At 45.4% G+C, this 19,498-nt stretch overlaps 1 pseudogene across 1 annotated transcript in view; it reads right to left on the bottom strand.

Annotated features, from left to right (window-relative positions):
* Positions 1–1,100: 1,100 nt before the first annotated feature.
* The window catches only part of LOC124020652, a 19,850-nt pseudogene continuing 1,452 nt past the window's right edge, over positions 1,101–19,498 (bottom strand). The window contains exons 2-37 of the transcript XR_006836114.1: positions 18,171–18,258; positions 17,835–18,015; positions 16,122–16,278; positions 15,546–15,598; positions 15,264–15,284; positions 14,860–15,025; positions 14,679–14,763; positions 13,810–13,960; positions 13,596–13,716; positions 13,079–13,188; positions 12,796–12,969; positions 10,593–10,820; positions 10,165–10,231; positions 9,946–10,091; positions 9,667–9,816; positions 9,189–9,341; positions 8,980–9,067; positions 8,645–8,795; positions 8,169–8,393; positions 7,974–8,100; positions 7,749–7,870; positions 7,616–7,667; positions 7,455–7,538; positions 7,184–7,360; positions 6,681–6,756; positions 6,353–6,509; positions 6,187–6,261; positions 3,375–3,537; positions 2,940–3,130; positions 2,467–2,682; positions 2,200–2,324; positions 1,879–1,969; positions 1,704–1,772; positions 1,468–1,573; positions 1,328–1,381; positions 1,101–1,180 (exon numbers count right to left, since the gene is read on the bottom strand). The product of XR_006836114.1 is annotated as an alpha-2-macroglobulin-like (transcript). The remainder of the gene's footprint in view (positions 1,181–1,327; positions 1,382–1,467; positions 1,574–1,703; positions 1,773–1,878; positions 1,970–2,199; positions 2,325–2,466; positions 2,683–2,939; positions 3,131–3,374; positions 3,538–6,186; positions 6,262–6,352; positions 6,510–6,680; positions 6,757–7,183; positions 7,361–7,454; positions 7,539–7,615; positions 7,668–7,748; positions 7,871–7,973; positions 8,101–8,168; positions 8,394–8,644; positions 8,796–8,979; positions 9,068–9,188; positions 9,342–9,666; positions 9,817–9,945; positions 10,092–10,164; positions 10,232–10,592; positions 10,821–12,795; positions 12,970–13,078; positions 13,189–13,595; positions 13,717–13,809; positions 13,961–14,678; positions 14,764–14,859; positions 15,026–15,263; positions 15,285–15,545; positions 15,599–16,121; positions 16,279–17,834; positions 18,016–18,170; positions 18,259–19,498) is intronic.

Here is a 19,498-nt window from a genome sequence, read left to right as displayed (position 1 = left end):
TGTACCGCCGTCGAAAGTAGACTAATTGCTTAGTTTACTGTACATGCTGAGCTGTCAGTCAACCCAGAACTTAGTTTGACAGCTCAGCATGTACAGTAATCAACCCAAAACATGTGTTTTTATTTTTATTTTATTTTTATTTTTTTTATTTCCAGGTCAGAAACACTGCTTTTCACAGCTACTCTTAATCCCAGTATGTTTGCATACTAAAGTCTATGAACGAGATGAGAGTCTGGTCGTCAGTAGGCCACCTACAATACCACTGACATAATCCTAGCAGATATACCAGACCCTAGAGTATCTGTCGGGTCGTCAGTAGGGCCCTAGAGTATCTGTCGGGTCGTCAGTAGGGCCCTAGAGTATCAATGTGAGTAAAGCTCAGTGCCAAATCTGTAGGGTTCGGTAGGGCCCCAGGAGTATCTGTCAGGGTGGTTTGGTAGAGTATCTGCATTCTGGAGCCAACTGATCTGTCAGATCGGTAGGGCCCTAGAGTATCTGTCCAATCGGTAGGGCCCTAGAGTATCTTCGGGTGTCGGAACCAAAACATCTGTCGGGTCATCGGTAGGGCCCTAGAGTATCTGGTTTAGTTTGAGGGCCCAGAGTATCTGTCGGGACGTCGGTAGGGCCCAGAGTATCTTTTCTTTCGGGTCGTCAGGCCATAAGTACTGCTTTTCAAGGGACTGTATCTGTCGGGCATGTAGGGCCTAGAGTATCTTCTTTCAGTAGGCTTTAGTGTATCTGTTGGGTCATCAGTAGGGCTCTAGAGTATCTGTTGGGTCGTCAATCTCATTGATTTGTGAGGCGTTTACCACCACATCTTGCCCTGCCTTGTCCACACCATTCATCAGGAACTCATAACCAGGACTCAGGGTTTATCATTTAGTGGTAAAACGTCCTGACCCAGTCACAGACGAGAACCAAAAGTTACGTACACTTTTGTACAATTGGCGACACTGATCAACAGCACAGATGGAAACTACACCTCCAGAGGGCTGCTCTGTTTACTGGACCCAATCACATTCCGTAAAATGTACCCCAGGATTAACACCACTGCCTCAATATTCACCTCACTACTCAAAGACAAAAGGCTCCAGAAAGGGTTCTAATGAAACACTTTATTTCCAGATCCATAGTTTTTGAAAGACGTCTCAAGGGTCGCAGGTGTGACATCTTCTTCCACCTGTCGAGGAGCAAAGACATTTAATGAATCCGTCAGCAAACTGACCAGCATTTAGATTAAAGACTGGCTCCCTAAAAATCATGTATAGTACACGAGCCACCTAGAACACAATTCATCACCAATAACTACAGATCTCAAGTAGCTCACCAGTTTGGAACCCCTAGTTGCAAGGGAAGACGTATTCTGTCTCAGCCTGGTCACCTGTAACCGCAAGACAGCTCCGTCTCAGTAAATGAAAACAAGTTGACCAAATGTTCCTCAGAAGAGGGGTTAGTAGAGTAACTTACTTGGCTGGTAGTAGTCATAGATCTTGACCACTGCTGGCTTTAGATTCTGTACTGGGAGCTCCTGTATGATGTCCAGGGTGATGCGGAAAGGAAGTAGTGATATCAGCTGTTGGGAGAAAAACAAACATACGGGTCATTAAATGATCACAGCAGAAGTAACTGTACATCAAAATATATCGTGTTTAAATGAAGCGCCATGTGAATGGTTTCAAACTGATAGATGGTTTTCACCTCACCTCTGTCAAGTACATTAACACATGGTCATCTTTGATATCAACACGATCCACTTGACTTGAACCCCTCAGCTGTGAAGACAAGTCATTGATATTGCATGAACAAAGAACCTTCATCCTTAAACAAAGGGACACAGATGAGGCAAGACCTCCGTGGATAAAGGTCCCAACAACTCACCCTCCCCAAAGAGTCTGGATCTGGAGAAAACCCAGAGAGCATTTTCAAATCCACTATAATCATATTGGTGGTGAGCTCCTTTCCATGATATCTGAGAAAGATGATTGACAACGGATTTGAATAATCAAATGCTTGGATTATTTTAGCCATAAAGACCAGATAAGCATTCTGACCGATCCAAGCCGAGCTACCAACGAGAAGGTCAATAACCTATACACAGGTATAGCACTAATTCATTTGGGTCAAACCCATTCTCTGCAGATCACGCTCCAAAGATGACACATTTAAAATAATTCATACAAATTTGTCCTTCATTCTTACAGAGACTGGAGCTTCAGCGTGACTCTGGGTCTCAAAGACTTCCTGTTGCAGTCCATCTCTGGAGTCACCTGGATACTGAGCGTTGTGCTTCTGGTAGGAGTAGGGACGTTGTAGCGGAGCACCACCTGGGATAGAGAAGAGGAAGTCAGGGAAACCATCCTGTCCGAATACAAACATTTTATGAGCCAGAAGAAACAGCTTCCCTGTAATGTGTATTAAAGTGCATCTTACGCCACAGGACAGGAGGAGAGATGTGTATTCACTGACCTGCACTGAGGCACAAGCACTGCCCTGCACTTCAACGCTGTACTTCCCTTCTGTGTCCTGCAGCGCCCTCTCCTGATACAGAAGCTTGTTGTTTTGGTTCACATGGAAGAGGCACCGGTCCCCACTGGGAGACCTTACCGTCACTGTGCTGGCTCCTCCTCTACTGAACACCCTGGTGGAGTAGAGAGCCAGGGCCTGGAGGGCCACCACCGTGTCCTAGACATGCACACCACAGGACAATCGGTTCAAAATGAAAAGAGACCATTTTAAAGGGTTGATTATTTTCCTCACATTGAACAGTTGCTAAAGTGACTAAATCCCAATTCCAGCCATTACGATGATGGTTTCTAGGCTCTATCAGTGGAAGTGAGCCTCACCAGGTTGGACATGGAGAACACGTGCCCTGTGGTCTGATACGAGTCAACGTTTGTACTAGTGCACCATTTCAGACCACTGGTGTTTAGGAAGTATACCTGGGTGGAAGAGAAGCCTCCGTAGGCGTTCTGCTGCCTCACCAGCCACCTGACGATGCGGGAGGCGTAGCCCAGGTCAGAGGTGGACCGAGAAGAGGCACTGAGGGACGCCAGCAGAATGTAGGAGCTGATCTCCACCTCCAGGGAGGGTGAGGTCTCCGAGGAGGACTGGGACCAGTGCAGGAGACCCCCTGAGGGTTGAGGAGCACACCAGAATAAGGACTAGCTTATTCATCCTAATACAGACTACACAATACAAAGTTCTGACCGCTCCAATTCATGTCCAAAACTATTTTAGTAGGAAGAGTATTGTCTTAATAATTTAAAATTAATAATTTTATTGGGCCCATCTGGAGTGCCAGATGGTCTGAGGGTTTGCGCTTTTAAGAGTACTCCATTATCCAGGCAAGACAGCGCTAGCAGGATATCGCTCACCCTCTTGAAATGAGATGGTGTCGAGGTGCTGCAGAAGCCGGGCCCGTGTCTCCATGTCACCCGCCAGGGTGAAGGTGTAGGCCAGCAGAGCAGTAGCGTAGGTGTTGGACAAATCACTGGTGGAGTTCCTCAGGCAAGACAAGCTGTGGTCCACAACAGGATCCTAGAGCACAGAATGACAGCAGCACATTAAAAGCCAGCCTGGTTCCAGATCAGTTTGGACTGGGTTCCATTCAACTTGCTGTTCTGGGGCCTCAGGCAGGTCAAATTGTTGATCAGGGAACACTTTTTGCTGAGGAACGGGATTGTTTTTCCTTGTACATTTTATTACATTTGTAAAGGGTATAATTTGTGTATATGCAGAGGTCCCCTGCTAAAGAGGCACGGCACTCTAAAAATAAACTCCAACAGATCTGGGACCAGACAACAGCACATTTCCTTTCTCACTTTACAGTAGCATACAGAGCCTAATATCAGTAGCAACACACCTTAAGGGAACATTTTGCCATATGGTTAGTGAGAAAGTCCATATTGCAAATATACGGTCCCTTACTAGACGTCCAAAAACATTTGTAAAATTCACAGACTGCGTCGGGCCGTGCGGCAGGGCCGGATCTACCGGGAAGTCAAACGAACTCAGACATTCGGTTTCCGTTTTATAAAAGAATCAAGTTGTCATTTTTCCGCTGTCCCGGTAAATCCCACAAGAGGGCATAAGCAATCATATTGCAAATGTACAAAACACAACGTGGCCTTCTCCTAAATGGAAAATATTTCAAAGCAGAAACTTGGTGAGCGTAGGTTTGGCATAATGGGCAGTTGGCCCCGAACAAGATGGCGTCTAGGCCTCAACGGTTTTTGAGTTATGGCCATTTTCTGGGATAAAAGGTCCAAAATTCAAATAGATAAAAGCTCTATCGTCATTTAAGAGAAATCGTACAATGTCAAATTGGTGATGTTACAGATCCAGCTGCAGGGTGTTCATACAAATCTTTTTAAAGTGTGCTGCGGAGCTCTGCGAGATTTGTGATTTTCTGAAATAACACTCACTAAACCCTCCGTAAAGGCATACCCCAGTCAGGATATGAGTTTATTTATAGCTTCCTGTGCCAACCGGAAGTGCCTTAAATGGTGTCATATTGGCTGTTGCCAAGGGTTAAAAAGGTCAGATCTTTTCAAAACTTCATATGTGTGATTAGGCAACCCCCATGAACTGGAAATCAGTCATTTTTCCCATAAAATTTCAAAGGAAAACTAAATCACACACAGCTTGGCAGGAGGGACCCATTGGGGTGCGTAGAGACAGACGGTGCCTGTATTAGTTAACCTTGTTGGAACTTTAAGAAACGTCAGACCTAGAATTCCAAAATCTGTTCTGGACCTCGGGTCGATGGTGAGTGCGTGGTGAGTTACGTGGCTCTAGAAGGTTCTCGGACCGAGAAACAGTCTCGTACATTTGCAATGACTTCAATTCATTTTGACCATCACGAAAATGACAACATTTAGAAATGTCCCAGAGTCGCAAGACTAGGTGCATTGTCGACCGCCTCGGCCCATATAGACGGACCCCAACGTTTTTGTCCGATAGCTCATTCAAGGACCCCGTAGCAAGGCATGGAAACAAGTGGATTTTCAGCACCAATTAGGGTCTTGCTCGGGCACCAAATGACCTATCGAGCCGAAACTTGGGATTCGGGGTTGCCTCAGCTAGGCCTACACATATCAGAACTGGACCCGCAGCTGGAACGCAACTACGGTTTTATTATGGTTTGAATAGAAGGAGTTGTGAATTTTGGGCCAGCTCTGTAGTATGTGATAGTTGGCTACTAAACGAGTTGGAAAAAGTGGGTTTGGTGTCAGAATGATATCCAATTGACTGATGGACAGTGACTTGCTGGTGACTATTGTCCATTTGCAATATGTTTAAACAGCGAGGTACCAGAATCACTGCCCAGCCATCAATTTTGCATTCCTGCAGGATTTTTATAGCATGACAAATTCGTGATGGTAAATGCCCATTGAACCATATTGCAAATGCACAGTGAATTTGCAAAAGCGAGAAAACATAAACCAATGGACATAAAGAAATCAACACAACGAGCGATCAATGCCCGGCCATCCTGTGTTCATCAGGCCAGTCAATTTGGCATTTCTGCAGGATTTTTGAGCATGTCAAATTTCTTAAGACATTTGGCCCCCCCCAAAAAAAAGTTACTTTTGACTTCCTATGAAATCACATTGCAAATGGACAAAACCTATGCCTTATGCACAAGTAAAAAATAATTTAAAAAATGACTAAAGTATGTTGATGAAGTTCTTATACGTGTAATTGACACAAATCAAAAGAATTTCGAAAAACAGTCCAGAAAGCACTTTAAGGTGTTGCTAGGTTTTTGCATTTTTTTCTCACTTTTTCAAAATTTTGCTTTTTGATGTTGAGTTGTTGCATTTGCAATACGAAAAACCACAGTGGAGCGCGCTAGCCACCTGTTGGATTTTCAAAGTGTTACACCTGGCATTTGCCATATGGCATTTGCAATCAACTTTGAACAAAACGACGCCAAATTGAGTGGTATATGGTTTGTCCAGTGCCAATGACTTCCCATTCATTTTTGTCCATTTCAGGGGGGTGTTCCCTTACATATCTAAGCCCATTCTTTGTCATTTCATAGGCTACTTGCAGAGAAATTACTTCACTACGTCGTAGAAGATGTAAATGACAGTTGATGTAAGACAGATTTCATACAGGAGGCTGAATGAGTAGCCTGTAATGACGGTGTGAGAAATGGTTCCATGGAGTGAAGCTACTTACCGTCACGGACATGTTGAGCTCCAGCATTGAAGCAGTGATGTAAGCAGTCAGTGTGACTTCATCCGTCACTCCACCCTAGAAAACAATGTCAAGACACTAGCCTGTTGAAATCAAACTATGGCCGGTCTGACGAAACAGACAAACAGTTTATTAGCAATACAAATACCTTCAGTCGGTTGTTCAAGAGCTTCCCTAAAGTTCTGAAACAGCCATGTTGGCCTTGTTGACGTTCCAACCAAGTCTTGGATTGCTCCATCGTTGCCGGGTCAACATAGATGAAAGACCGGGCTTTGCCAAAGGATCTCAAGACAAAAGCAGTCAGCCTGAAGAAAGAAGTGGATTCATTTAAAAGCCCTGACATAATATCGTCAAGCTCCAAGTCATGACATCACACGTCAGCTGTCCTATCCATCGTCTCCATGCCAGAGATGCCATTTGATTGGTCGATACGTCATTGAAACTACCAGTAGGTGAAAAACAAGCCAAGTACTCACCAGGTGTTCCCCAAGCCTTGTCCAAACGTGCTGTACGCACCATCGGCATTCTTGTAGTTCAGCTGCCTTTGGTAACCTGCCGGTGGGTTTTTATCATCAACGGTGAACAAGCGCTTGTTCTATTCCCAGAGCTGTGCCCCAAATGGCTCCCCAACCCTGTTCATGGAGAGCTACCCTCCAACCAAGTTGGAATTAACCCCATTCAACCGGCTAATTATTAGAAGGGGAGCGAGATTAGGGTTGGAGTGAAAACCTACATACAGGACAGTAACAAGGTTGGAGAGTCCTGCCCTATGTAAGGAATCGGGTACTATGAGACAGTGTCAATATTGTACCATCAAATGACTTTAGTAGAAACCATGTGTTGGGTCAGTGATGTTAAGACATTGATATCATCAGTTATGCAGCTCTGCCATTACCATGACAGCAGGGTACACCGTGGAGAAACACTAAAATAAAAAACCGAAATCCTCTAATAGACAGATTTTAAGGGACTCTCCTACCACTAGTGAGGAACTTGGTGGCCTTTTCTAGGATGGCTGGCGTGAGTTGCTCTGTGTTCCTCAGGTACTCCAGGATGTAGATATTGGGGGAGAGCAGGGCCATATTCTGCTCCCCGCACCCATACGGCATCTGCAACAGTCCATCCAGGTTGTTGAGGGCCCGACCCAGGATGTCCCCTACAGAGAAACAAGGGACTTCTGTTACAGCAAACAGCAGCATCGTCACTGGAGAAGGGTAGTCTTCCCACCACTACACAATGGTTTATTTTACCCAGAACTGAGAGGGAAATCCTAGCAGAGCCATCCACCACATTCTGGGGAAGTTGCAGTTCCGCCTCCTCCGTCAGAGCTTCTCCTGTGGACACAAAGAGGAGCTGAATGAAGATGATCACGTCAACCACCGTGAACATTCAACGTTGATTCATTACTGACCAGTAGGACACAGCAACCAGTTGTAGGTGTGGCTCTTCTCTGTTCCCTCAGCCTGGAGGAGGAGAGGGATTCATTTCAGAGGCAGTATCTGTGCTACCGAACGTTAGTTCTCCCACAGCAGTAGACTACATACCTTCACCAGCAGGCTCCGTGTGACTGTGTCCACGCGTCCTCTCTCCGGTACGTTCACAACCCCATTGTCACACGCAGTCTGGGACTGGACAGCCGCCGCACTAACAGACACGTTCAAAACCCCTACACACGGTACAGCGCAGGTTACACAACATCCAATACGGTGACAGTACACAACTCAGGTCGACATCCATTCTGCCGTTTGAACAGACGAATGAAGACTAACCCAGGACAGAGGGGGCCATTGTCCAACTGAAGGTCTTTCGTCCATTGGCACACAAGCACGAGGAGTCCTGGACATCACGCAAGGGTGTGAGACTGTAGTCTGAGGAAAGAGCTGGAGTCACAGAAACCTGCCAAAGAGGAACACTGCGTCAGATAACAATACAACTCAAGAAACCATCCTGGTGCAGCGTCGTACCATGATGCACTTGGAGAGGTAGTTAAACACAGTGGCCTTCAGCTCAAAGTGCTCTCCCGGATGACTGAGTAGGGCAGGGTGAGCTCCAGGAAGAAGGGTTGGAAGACCGTGAGCTCCACCAGAGGAGCCAGACCGAAGCCACTGGGGGCCAGGCAGAAGACTTCAGTCTCCCAGGTGGTGATGGTGTCTGGGACTGTCAGAGGGACATCTAAAGATCCAGACTCCCTGGAATACAGAGGTCAGAGTTCAAACAGAAAGCCATCACGTGTCTAATTTCAACACAGTTTGTTGTTACAAATGCATTTAAGCTTTATCTAACCAGGGACACCCATTGAGGTCAAAGGGTCTTTCCTCAGAGAAAGCTGGCCTACAGTTTACAGAGGTTCAGGTTCCTAATCTACACCACTACCGTTTGGATGAGGCAAGAGCTAAGAGGGCTTTCACCAGAGGTCGGCCTCACTCCGCAGAGCACTTACCCAACTTCCACAAGGTCCCAGATCCATGTCTCAGGGAAGAATGTACGGACCGTCTGTATGGGTGGCGGAGGTGGAGCGGCAAGTCCACCAGCCACAGCCATTTCAAGTCTAGGACCCGCTGATCCAGGCCTAGCCATTGGGCTGTAAGCTACTACCAACACAAAACATGGCCATTAGTGTCAAGTTAAAAACAGACTGAATGCTGCTGGGCTCAGTGAGTGCATGCAGTGTTTAGACCAGTTTAACCAGGCTTTGTTATTCTAGCAAAAGGTCATCCATAACCCAAGATTCATTAGACTTGGCAATGAGAATAAGGGTTGGTAAGGACATCTCACCATAGGAGCGATAGTACTGGTTCCCCTGGTAACTGAGGCAGGAAGGTACTCTTATATCCAGGTTAGTCGCCAGCTTCAATCCCAGTGTCTAGAAAAAGCAGAACCAATTTAGTAATAAAAAGTCTGTTTGTCATTCTATTAAGATTAACACATTCTAACAGTATGGTGACGGATTCATCAAGTTGAGAAAACAGGGCAGAAATATTTACCTGAAAAACTGCATAAGGATCGTTTGTCTGCTCAGACGGTCCATATGGGTGTGGTATTATGGATCTCCTTGGTCTAACGCTTAAACATGCTACTGGATCTTCAAGCTCGTAGGGAATATAGGTCGTCTCCTTGACCGGTAACAAATTAAATATCTGGAAAGGGACAACAGGGAGGTGTGAAATTACCTGGTTCATTGGGGACCAAACAGAACAGGCAGAAACGACTACTTGGGGAAACTCCATTTTGTTGCCCATTGCTAAACGTTGTCCCATCAACAAGGAGGTGCTTTCCAGTTACTGAGAGGCAATAGAAAGTGGGCCTCAAGCCAGAGAATGAGTCCCATCACATTTGATAAAAGCTCCCAACAGTGAACAGATCCACTCCATGTCTGCTGTAGTCACTGGTTGTAATTCCCAGCACCACCAAAACAGTAGGTATGGTGGTACCACCGCTGTTCACTTCAGTGAGCCGTGTTACCTTGTCAGCATCCAGCCTCTTCCCTGGCTCCATGACGCCAACACTCTGGTCAACAGCACCGAGGCCACAGAGGGAACCGGGCCGGGCCGAGAGATGCAGGGTGTTCTCCTCCCCTGGGACAGCGTTGGAGGGAGAGAACTCCACCGACACCTGGCAGACACAGATACCATTACTCCAGGTATGATACAGTCTGCATGGAAATACTGGACACCTTTCATAAAGGCACAACAATGTTTGTGATATACAGTTACTGGGGATATGCCAGACTCTTCCACACACCTTGTTCCCGAAGCATTTCTCAGTGGGGAAGTTCATGCTGTGGGCGATGACAGTCTCACTGGGTAGCATACTGTACACCAGGAGCTGAACCACCGGCGCCATCTCTGGGACCACCGCCAACGTCAATGTGACGTCACCCTCAGCTACTGCAACGCAAGAGCAGGTCACTCATTAAGCACCTTCCAGAACGTTCAGAATCACTTAATGAAACTCACTCACCAGGACCGTCCTGCTGCACATTAACATTGATGTGTCCATGCTGAACTATGACCCCTCTGGACAAGGCCTGGAGGGAGAGGAAACAGTTCTCAGCAACAGAGTGGAGACGTTGCAACCTGGACTCACGGGGTAGACGTAACACGGTTAACAAATCCAGGACTCCAATTAGCATGATACGTTAGCACCTATTCATTTGTGGATGCCCATCAGCCATTTTCTATAGGTTATGAATTTGATAAATGTATTATATAAATCACAAATTCCAATTTGTAACACGAGCAAGGTTGGGTTACAGTGGTTGATTAGGACTATTGGTGTAGTTTAGGAACATCCTTCCTTTGAAAGTGTGTCAAAAGGAGTGCAAATAGGAAATATGGTGCTGTTTGAGAGGCACCATGGGTTTGCAGGTTGTTCCTGGTTCTACTCACCAGGTAGAGGACAGCCACAGAGCCCTTTGGGACAGTCTCCCCTACGATGGCATAGCGGATGGTGATCGACACCGCCTGCCCACACGCCAGTGGTTTCTCCACCTTCTGAATAGCCAGGGAGCTGGACGGTTTAATGTCAGCGGGCTGGATCAGCGAGAGTAGGTGTTGCCCTCTGTTGAAATAGGGGACCCTGTATCCCGGGTACTCCACTTGTGGGGTGTCGCTCACCTGGAAAGGAACAAAAGGAATAGTAACTAAAGGCCCAATCCTAAATCAACCCGTGGGGATCTGAGAGGATGACAGGAAGCAATATGGTAACAGATCCACCTTACTTCCACCTAGCCTGTTAAGGTCATGACCTCTGGGCATCATTTCCCCAACTGTCCTGGGGACCCCAAGCAGAGCACATTTTGGTCCCCCCCGTCACAGGAATGTCATAATTCCTATATGCGTTCGTTACTTAAATGCACTCTTTAAGAATTTGTAAGATTCTTATTTGTATAAAATAGACATCAAAATTAAATAATAGTATTTATTCTCGGAGCTCGCTGCCATGAAACCACAAACAGTTTATATACAAAATATGTAGGTTATAAAATGTCTTTCCTCCTATGACCAGGACAGAACAGGTTCAAAAGTTATTCCAACCCACTAGCTCACTCACTTATCCAGATTAACTTCTGGAATCTTCACCTTCATCCATCACTATTTAGAAGACAGTTCCAGATAATGGAAAACTCTCCCTTATCTAATGACCTTCTTGATCCAAATCAGTCAGGTTTCAAGACTAGTCATTCAACTGAGACTGCTCTTCTCTGTATCACGGAGGCACTCCGCACTGCTAAAGCTAACTCTCTCTCCTCTGCTCTCATCCTTCTAGACCTATCGGATGCCTTCGATACTGTGAACCATCAGATCCTCCGGCGCGGCCCACGCTTGGATTGAGTCCTACCTGACAGGTCGCTCCTACCAGGTGGCGTGGCGAGAATCTGTCTCCTCACCACGCGCTCTCACCACTGGTGTCCCCCAGGGCTCTGTGGTAGGCCCTCTCCTATTCTCGCTATACACCAAGTCACTTGGCTCTGTCATAACCTCCCATGGTCTCTATCATTGCTATGCAGACGACACACAATTAATCTTCTCCTTTCCCCCCCTTCTGATGACCAGGTGGCGAATCGCATCTCTGCATGTCTGGCAGACATATCAGTGTGGATGACGGATCACCACCTCAAGCTGAACCTCAGCAAGACGGAGCTGCTCTCACTCCCGGGGAAGGACTGCCCGTTCCATGATCTCGCCATCACGGTTGACAACTCCATTGTGTCCTCCTCCCAGAGCGCTAAGAACCTTGGCGTGATCCTGGACAACACCCTGTCGTTCTCAACTAACATCAAGGCGGTGGCCCGTTCCTGTAGGTTCATGCTCTACAACATCCGCAGAGTACGACCCTGCCTCACACAGGAAGCGGCGCAGGTCCTAATCCAGGCACTTGTCATCTCCCGTCTGGATTACTGCAACTCGCTGTTGGCTGGGCTCCCTGCCTGTGCCATTAAACCCCTACAACTCATCCAGAACGCCGCAGCCCGTCTGGTGTTCAACCTTCCCAAGTTCTCACATCACCCCGCTCCTCCGCTCTCTCCACTGGCTTCCAGTTGAAGCTCGCATCCGCTACAAGACCATGGTGCTTGCCTACGGAGCTGTGAGGGGAACGGCACCGCAGTACCTCCAGGCTCTGATCAGGCCCTACACCCAAACAAGGGCACTGCGTTCATCCACCTCTGGCCTGCTCGCCTCCCTACCACTGAGGAAGTACAGCTTCCGCTCAGCCCAGTTAAAACTGTTCGCTGCTCTGGCCCCCCAATGGTGGAACAAACTCCCTCACGACGCCAGGACAGCAGAGTCAATCACCACCTTCCGGAGACACCTGAAACCCCACCTCTTTAAGGAATACCTAGGATAGGATAAGTAATCCTTCTCACCCCCCCCCCTTTAAGATTTAGATGCACTATTGTAAAGTGACTGTTCTACTGGATGTCATAAGGTGAATGCACCAATTTGTAAGTCGCTCTGGATAAGAGCGTCTGCTAAATGACTTAAATGTAATGTTAAATGTAAACATCCCAGACCTAAGTTGAGTCGGTTCAACCATAAGTTAACGACCCTTTTTGCTTGCTTAAAAAAACCTAGAAGGAATCATACTTACTACGAGGTTAATATTCTCTTTGGGCAGACTGGTTGTGTTGACGGAGAACCTGGCAATACCACGACTGTCCGTGGTTAGGTTCTGTAGTCGTAGATATGAGGACCAGCCTTTCTCCTCGAACAGGTAGACTAACATGTCAGAGATGGGTGCGTTGTTATAGCGAACAGCATTTATCTGAAGAAAGGAGGGTGTTGTATGAATGAAGTGACACCACATACTGGTAGTTCAGGAAGCAGGACAAACAAAGCATCCACAATGCAACAGGAACACCATTTGGACTTACCTTGCCTTCGATAATTGATCCATGCTCATAGATTTGGGGCGTGTCAACAAATGTGAATTCTCCAATCACATAGGACAGCTCTACATTTTTTTCCTCAGACAGTGTAATACCTGTCAAATGAAAACAAATATAGTTTTATTTCACAATACAGAAACAGCATTACACAACACCCTGCTGCAGCACCAACGGTCAAAAAGCCCTTTCTTAAAAAACCTTGAGCCAACGCAGAGTAACCCAAACTCAGTTCTGGGACCCCCCTGGGTGCACCTTGTAGTTTCTTGCCCTGGCTCTCCAGCCGATTCAAATCAAAACTACATTACGAGATGGTTATTTCAGTCAGCTGTGTAGCGCTCGGGCAAAAACCAAAACATGAACTCAGGGGGAACCCCAGGACAGTTAGGGAACCTGATCTAATTAAACAGGCAACAGTTACGTCGCCATCAGCTGAAGTGAAATTAAGGGTTTGTATTGAGTCAACAACATGACGCATCTCATAATGATTGTGATGAGGACTTGCCCGTCCCCTCCTCCTGTACTTCTGCATGGAAACTAAACACGTCTCCCAGCAATTTCTCTCCTGCATTCTTTGTGAAAAGTGCCATGTTGAAGACACAAGAAGCACAGCCAGTATGGTCCATCTAGGAAAAGCAAGCAGAACCACACATAAAACCCATTCAAAATGTAACATGTTGGTAAAAACAGCACTACTCGTTTTAGGAAAGCATACAGACCTCTATTGACTCTTTGTGGCACGGAGGTGTGTAATCAGGAACTCCTTGTGGATTTCGCTCATCAATTGTTATTGGTATCACTGCATTGTCCACCAAGGGTCGGCACAACTTGACCCCTGCTTTACCGGGTACAGGCTGCCCATACGTGTATCTGATTTCAATTCACAACAAGACAAGTGTCAACTTCCTACATCCAGTTACCATATTAAAAACTTAAGACCTAAAGGCTTGAAGTCAGGCGTTTAACACGGTCAATGAATCTGGACCTGTATTCATAGAGCCTCAGAACGGGATCAGTTTTAACTATAGATCATAATGAACAAGGTCACATGTCAGGCTGGGACCTGATCCTAGAACTGCCATCCTAACTTGAGATGCTTTATGACCGAAGAACCAGCTGTTCATGTAAATGCCACTAACAAATCTCAGGGATCCTAGCAGCAGTTTAAGACTTGCGCAGTAGCACTATAGGTCTTCAATTAGCATGGGTCATTAATGCAGACCACATGCATATTTAAGGACTTTTAGATTTAAATAAGTGTATTTGAGTATCCTCAAATGCATAACAATTTCCAAGTGTATTATCAAATGAAGCTACAGTACTAGCAGAGGCTGCTGCCTACAGACTTGACATCATTGGAATACTAGTCACTAGTAATGCTTACATACCTTGCATTACTCATCTCATATGTTTATATTGTATTCTATACCTCTGACATTGATCACCTATATCACTGTAAATAAATTAAATACTTCTAATAGTAATTCAACCCAGGTCTGCCTTCACGTAATGAGATAATTAATGACATGTAGTTACACATCACCTTGTAACTACAGTACATTGCAAATCACCAATAGTGTTTACTCACTCTGCACACACTTTCACTTCATACTCTTCTTGAACAACGCTGATCTTGTCAGTGAGGTTCATTTTGATCTCAAACTTGGGCAAAACTACAGATAAAAAGAACAGCAGTCAACTCCAGAACGTTCCAGGATTGTGATGCATTGACGCAACATTACCGAGCATGAAAGAGAAACTCAACCTACCATACTGTTCTACCTTGAAGTTGTGGTAGATTTTCTCTTCACCAATCCACACTACAATGGTATAGGATCCTACAGGTGCTTCAGAGTTCAGGGGGTGAGAAAGCTGCAGAATGTTGCCACCGGATGTAGTGTTAACCCACTGTCCAATCCGGTTGTGATTAACATCCTGTTGGTTCATAGGAAGGGGCATGTTCAGCAGGACACAACGGTATACAGGACAAGGAGTCAGTTCTATCTGCAATAGTCATCTACTGAAGAGGGCCAAGATTACACACAACGCTGATTGGAAGTATTTAGCCATCTTCTACAGTAGGTGGATATGAGGACCTAGCTAGCAGGGGAGTCATAATGCTGCAGTCTTTACACAGACAGTCAACATAAAGTTACACCAACAAGGATCTTACCTCAAGTTCCACAATGTTGTACTGTGAAGGGCAAAGACAAGAGATGGAGTCATGTTTCATTAAGAATTAAGAACTACTAGACAATGCATCAAACATTGATGATGATCCCATACATTCCAATCTGACCTATACGAATGGAAGCCTCATGTCCTGGCTGGTTGATTGCTGTACATAATACCAGACTGCTATGTCCATCACAGTAGTGTGACACTTCTGCATCTTGGATTGAAATAGTAGAGACTGAACTAAAATACTATTGTCAAACGTATATTTTCAACTCACCAGCTGATTGACGGGGCTAAAATGGGTATCCAAGGTGACGACTCTAAAAAGCACTGTAAACAGCCAACGACAAACAATGAGAATATTAGAAGCAGAATTTCAGGCAACTTTCTCAATTCCAAGGATTCCCAGAAATACTGGTTGAGGATTTCCAGCCTGATTCCAGTGTACATATCCTGATTGAACCCAGGGGGATTTACTGCATCTGCACCACATTCCTGAACAACGAGGCTCTTCAGATGTCTACCGTTTCCCTCTACAATCCTCATAAGCCACGCATGACGTAGGAACAGACTGGGGAAGAGCATTGTCAGCAATGATGGTGTTCTTTTCTACACAATTATTGCCTAATGCCTTTCAAACAATACTTCCTTCAGATTTCAGTCCAACAGTACTTCATTGTCAAACTGTTATGGCCTCAAATAAACAAAGGGAGCACAGTGGGGTCGTGGATAACTGTTGATGTCAAAGTGGGGGTCAGGGGCCCAAAAAGGTCAAAGCCCCGGAGTAAACCATTACAGAACATTGGCCCGTTTCTTAGCAACCAGACTAAAGGTGTACCGGCTCTAACATTACCAGTTTGTCCTGGGTTGTAGATTGGTTTGTCCGTTTGGATGAACGTCATGGGGCTGTAGGGTTTGATCATGACCCTTCTCTCCTCTGTTGATAGGAATGTTTCTCCTCGAACCTCCACCTTAAAGTTCTGCACTTCGTCGCTCTTCACACTAGGCGCCTGTCAGGGACGGAAACAGGGCAACGCCGGTGAACAAACGGACCGATAACATAGGACATTCAAATGTGGTGCCGTGTGGCCCAGTTGGTAAGAGCCACTAGCCACGTCAAGGTAGAGGGATCCCATTATGCATTCAGCCTACTGTAAGTTACAGACAGTGGGGCAAAGAAGTATTTATAGTCAGCCACCAATTGTGCAAGTTCTCCCACTTAAAAAGGAGAGGCCTGTAATTTGTAATCATCATAGGTACACTTCAACTATGACAGACAAAATGAGAATTTATTTTCCCCAGAAAATCACATTGTAGGATTTGTAATTGTTTGAACTTGTTATCAGTATAAAATACACCTGTCCACAACCTCAAACAGTCACACTCCAAACTCCACTATGGGCAAGACCAAAGAGCTGTCAAAGGACACCAGAAACAAAATTGTAGACCTGCACCAGGCTGGGAAGACTGAATCTGCAATAGGTAAGTAGCTTGGTTTGAAGAAATCAACTGTGGGAGCAATTATTAGGAAATGGAAGACATACAAGACCACTGATAATCTCCCTCGATCTGGGGCTCCATGCAAGATCTCACGAGAGAGCATTTGGATGATCCAGAAGAAGATTGCGAGAATGTCATATGGTCAGATGAAACCAAAATATAACTTTTTGGTAAAAACTCAACTCGTCATGTTTGGAGGACAAAGAATGCTGAGTTGCATCCAAACCTACTGTGAAGCATGGGGGTGGAAACATCATGCATTGGGGCTGTTTTTCTGCAAAGGGACCAGGACGACTGATCCGTGTAAAGGAAAGAATGAGGCCATGTATCGTGAGATTGAGTGAAAACCTCCTTCCATCAGCAAGGGCATTGAGGATGAAACGTGGCTGGGTCTTTCAGCATGACAATGATCCCAAACACACCGCCCGGGCGAAGGAGTGGCTTCGTAAGAAGCATTTCAAGGTCCTGGAGTGGACTAGCCAGTCTCCAGATCTCAACCCCATAGAAAATCTTCAGGGAGTTGGAAGTCAGTGTTTCCCAGCAACAGCCCCAAAACATCACTGCTCTAGAGGAGATCTGCATGGAGGAATGGGCCAAAATACCAGCAACAGTGTGTGAAAACCTTGTCACATGTTTTCTGTATGTCTTCACCTCTGTCATTGCCAACAAAGGGTATATAACAAAGTATTGAGATAAATAAACTTTTGTTATTGACCAAATACTTTCCACCATAATTTGCAAATACATGTATTAAAAATCCTACAATGTGATTTTCTTTCCTTATTTTGTTTGTACCCATGATGAAAATTACAGGCCTCTCCTTTTTAAGTGGGAGAACTTGTACAATTGGTGGCTGACTATAAATACTTCTTTGCCCCACTGTATATAACATGTCTCAATAGTATATACTAGCATTCAATCAAAACCTGGTACAAATTGGAAGAAAAGTTCTAGTAGGCCACCACTGACATTTGCCATAAAACAAGCTGGCATTGCACAAAGAACCTAAGCAGTACAGTCCACTCTTAATGGAATGGTTCTGAAAGTCCACCAGTGCTGGGCTGACCTGAAACTGGAAACAGCGGTGAAACTCTTGGTCGGAACTCTGGTGGAGAAGTCTCTCGTTCTGCCCGTCGGCCATCAGAGATACGGTCATGACCAGGGTCTCGTTGGGCTGCAGAAGGCTGGCACAAAGCTTGGCCTCTGAGCCTGCCTGGATCACTGCAGGAACGGCTACCATGTAAACCCTACAGAGAACACACCCGGCGACAGGAAAATCAGTACATCTCTAAACCCAAAGCCAGTTGAAATATACAAGAGGGGATAAAGATCTGCAGAAAGGGTAGGTGAAAAATTGCTCTGACAAGTCTGATCACTAAATTCTAACTGCAGATGGACTTACGGTCTTGGAGTCTCTTGACAGACACAAAGCCAGTGAATGCAGGCAAAGAGTATCCATCTCCAAACCTGAAGCCCAGGAAGAACCATGACTAAAGGAGAAAGAGAAACCACCAAGTCTGTTATGACCCAGTATTCCTACTGCACAGTATACAGGTTGTGTCTAGATGGGATCCAGATTGTCAATTGACTTCACCTATAAGGTTAGAGCTTCCACAGCAGTTTAGGAGATATAGGTTAAGGGTTGGCTAATAAAATACAATTCTACAGAGAAGGGGGTGAGAGACCAAACAATTTAATTTAAAATTCTTTCCTGGGCACTGCAAACCATGCACTCCATATCAGAAGCATCTACCCACTGACATACCACCAGACAGGGAGAAGCTTCCCCAAACAGGTCTCAGACCATTTTGTACGCAAACCGAAAACCAAGTATGATATATTACATTTTATATGTATTACATTCATTTCAGATGATGTTAAAAATAGACATCTTACAAATTCCAATTTGTTGTGGCCAACATGAACTAGGTAGCTAACATTAGGAGTAAAGGTGGTTAGCATGTTGGCTAACCTTAACCCTTTTAGCTAACTAGATGATGAAGTTGCTTATTACCCAAAATGTTATACGGCAGTTTTACTACACCCACCCCTCCACCCTTTTGGTTATTGTAGCTGTCAGTCTTCTGTAAAAATACCAAACTTAACATTTCATACAGATTTCAGCCTGTCAGATTTACATTTACTATGTTACATATAGTCCATGAGACCAGGCTGCAGACACAGGTCGGTAAAAAAGTCTCAATTGCATGTAGGTTAGTGTTTTTCTTCTAAACCGAGTTACAATGTATCGGCTAGAAACTGGGCGCAAAACACAGATTGCAAAAGTGTAACGTGCACTAGGAGACAGTATTATGTTGCTAAACCCTTTTGGATTGCATTTGGTATAGCCTGTAAAAGACCAGATGCAAGTAACATTTAAAAACTATTGTTTTGGGTATATGATTGCAACACAAGTTGCTAGAACACCTGTGCACTAGGCATACTCACCGCAGCGGGTTGTTTGTGGACTCAGTCGAAAGTAAACATCCCCCGTCGGTCATGTCCCTATAAATATCCTTAGTTCCGGACTTTTTCCCCTTCTAATTACTAAGCGCTCGCACCTGCTGGATATTCAGGAGTTCGATTAGACTGAACGTCCATTTCAAATACTCGATCATATTGTCAACAAGGCAGCGTGTTGATTACCTCAACTAACATGTGGACTCGGTACCGGTGCCCCTGTATATAGCCTCGTTATTGTTATTCTTATTGTGTTACTGTTTATTTTAG

Source organism: Oncorhynchus gorbuscha, unplaced genomic scaffold, assembly GCF_021184085.1.
Source record: "Oncorhynchus gorbuscha isolate QuinsamMale2020 ecotype Even-year unplaced genomic scaffold, OgorEven_v1.0 Un_scaffold_873, whole genome shotgun sequence".
NCBI lineage: Eukaryota > Metazoa > Chordata > Actinopteri > Salmoniformes > Salmonidae > Oncorhynchus > Oncorhynchus gorbuscha.
The sequence above is the reverse complement of the archived record's forward strand: the minus strand, read 5'-3'. Positions and strand labels throughout refer to the sequence as shown.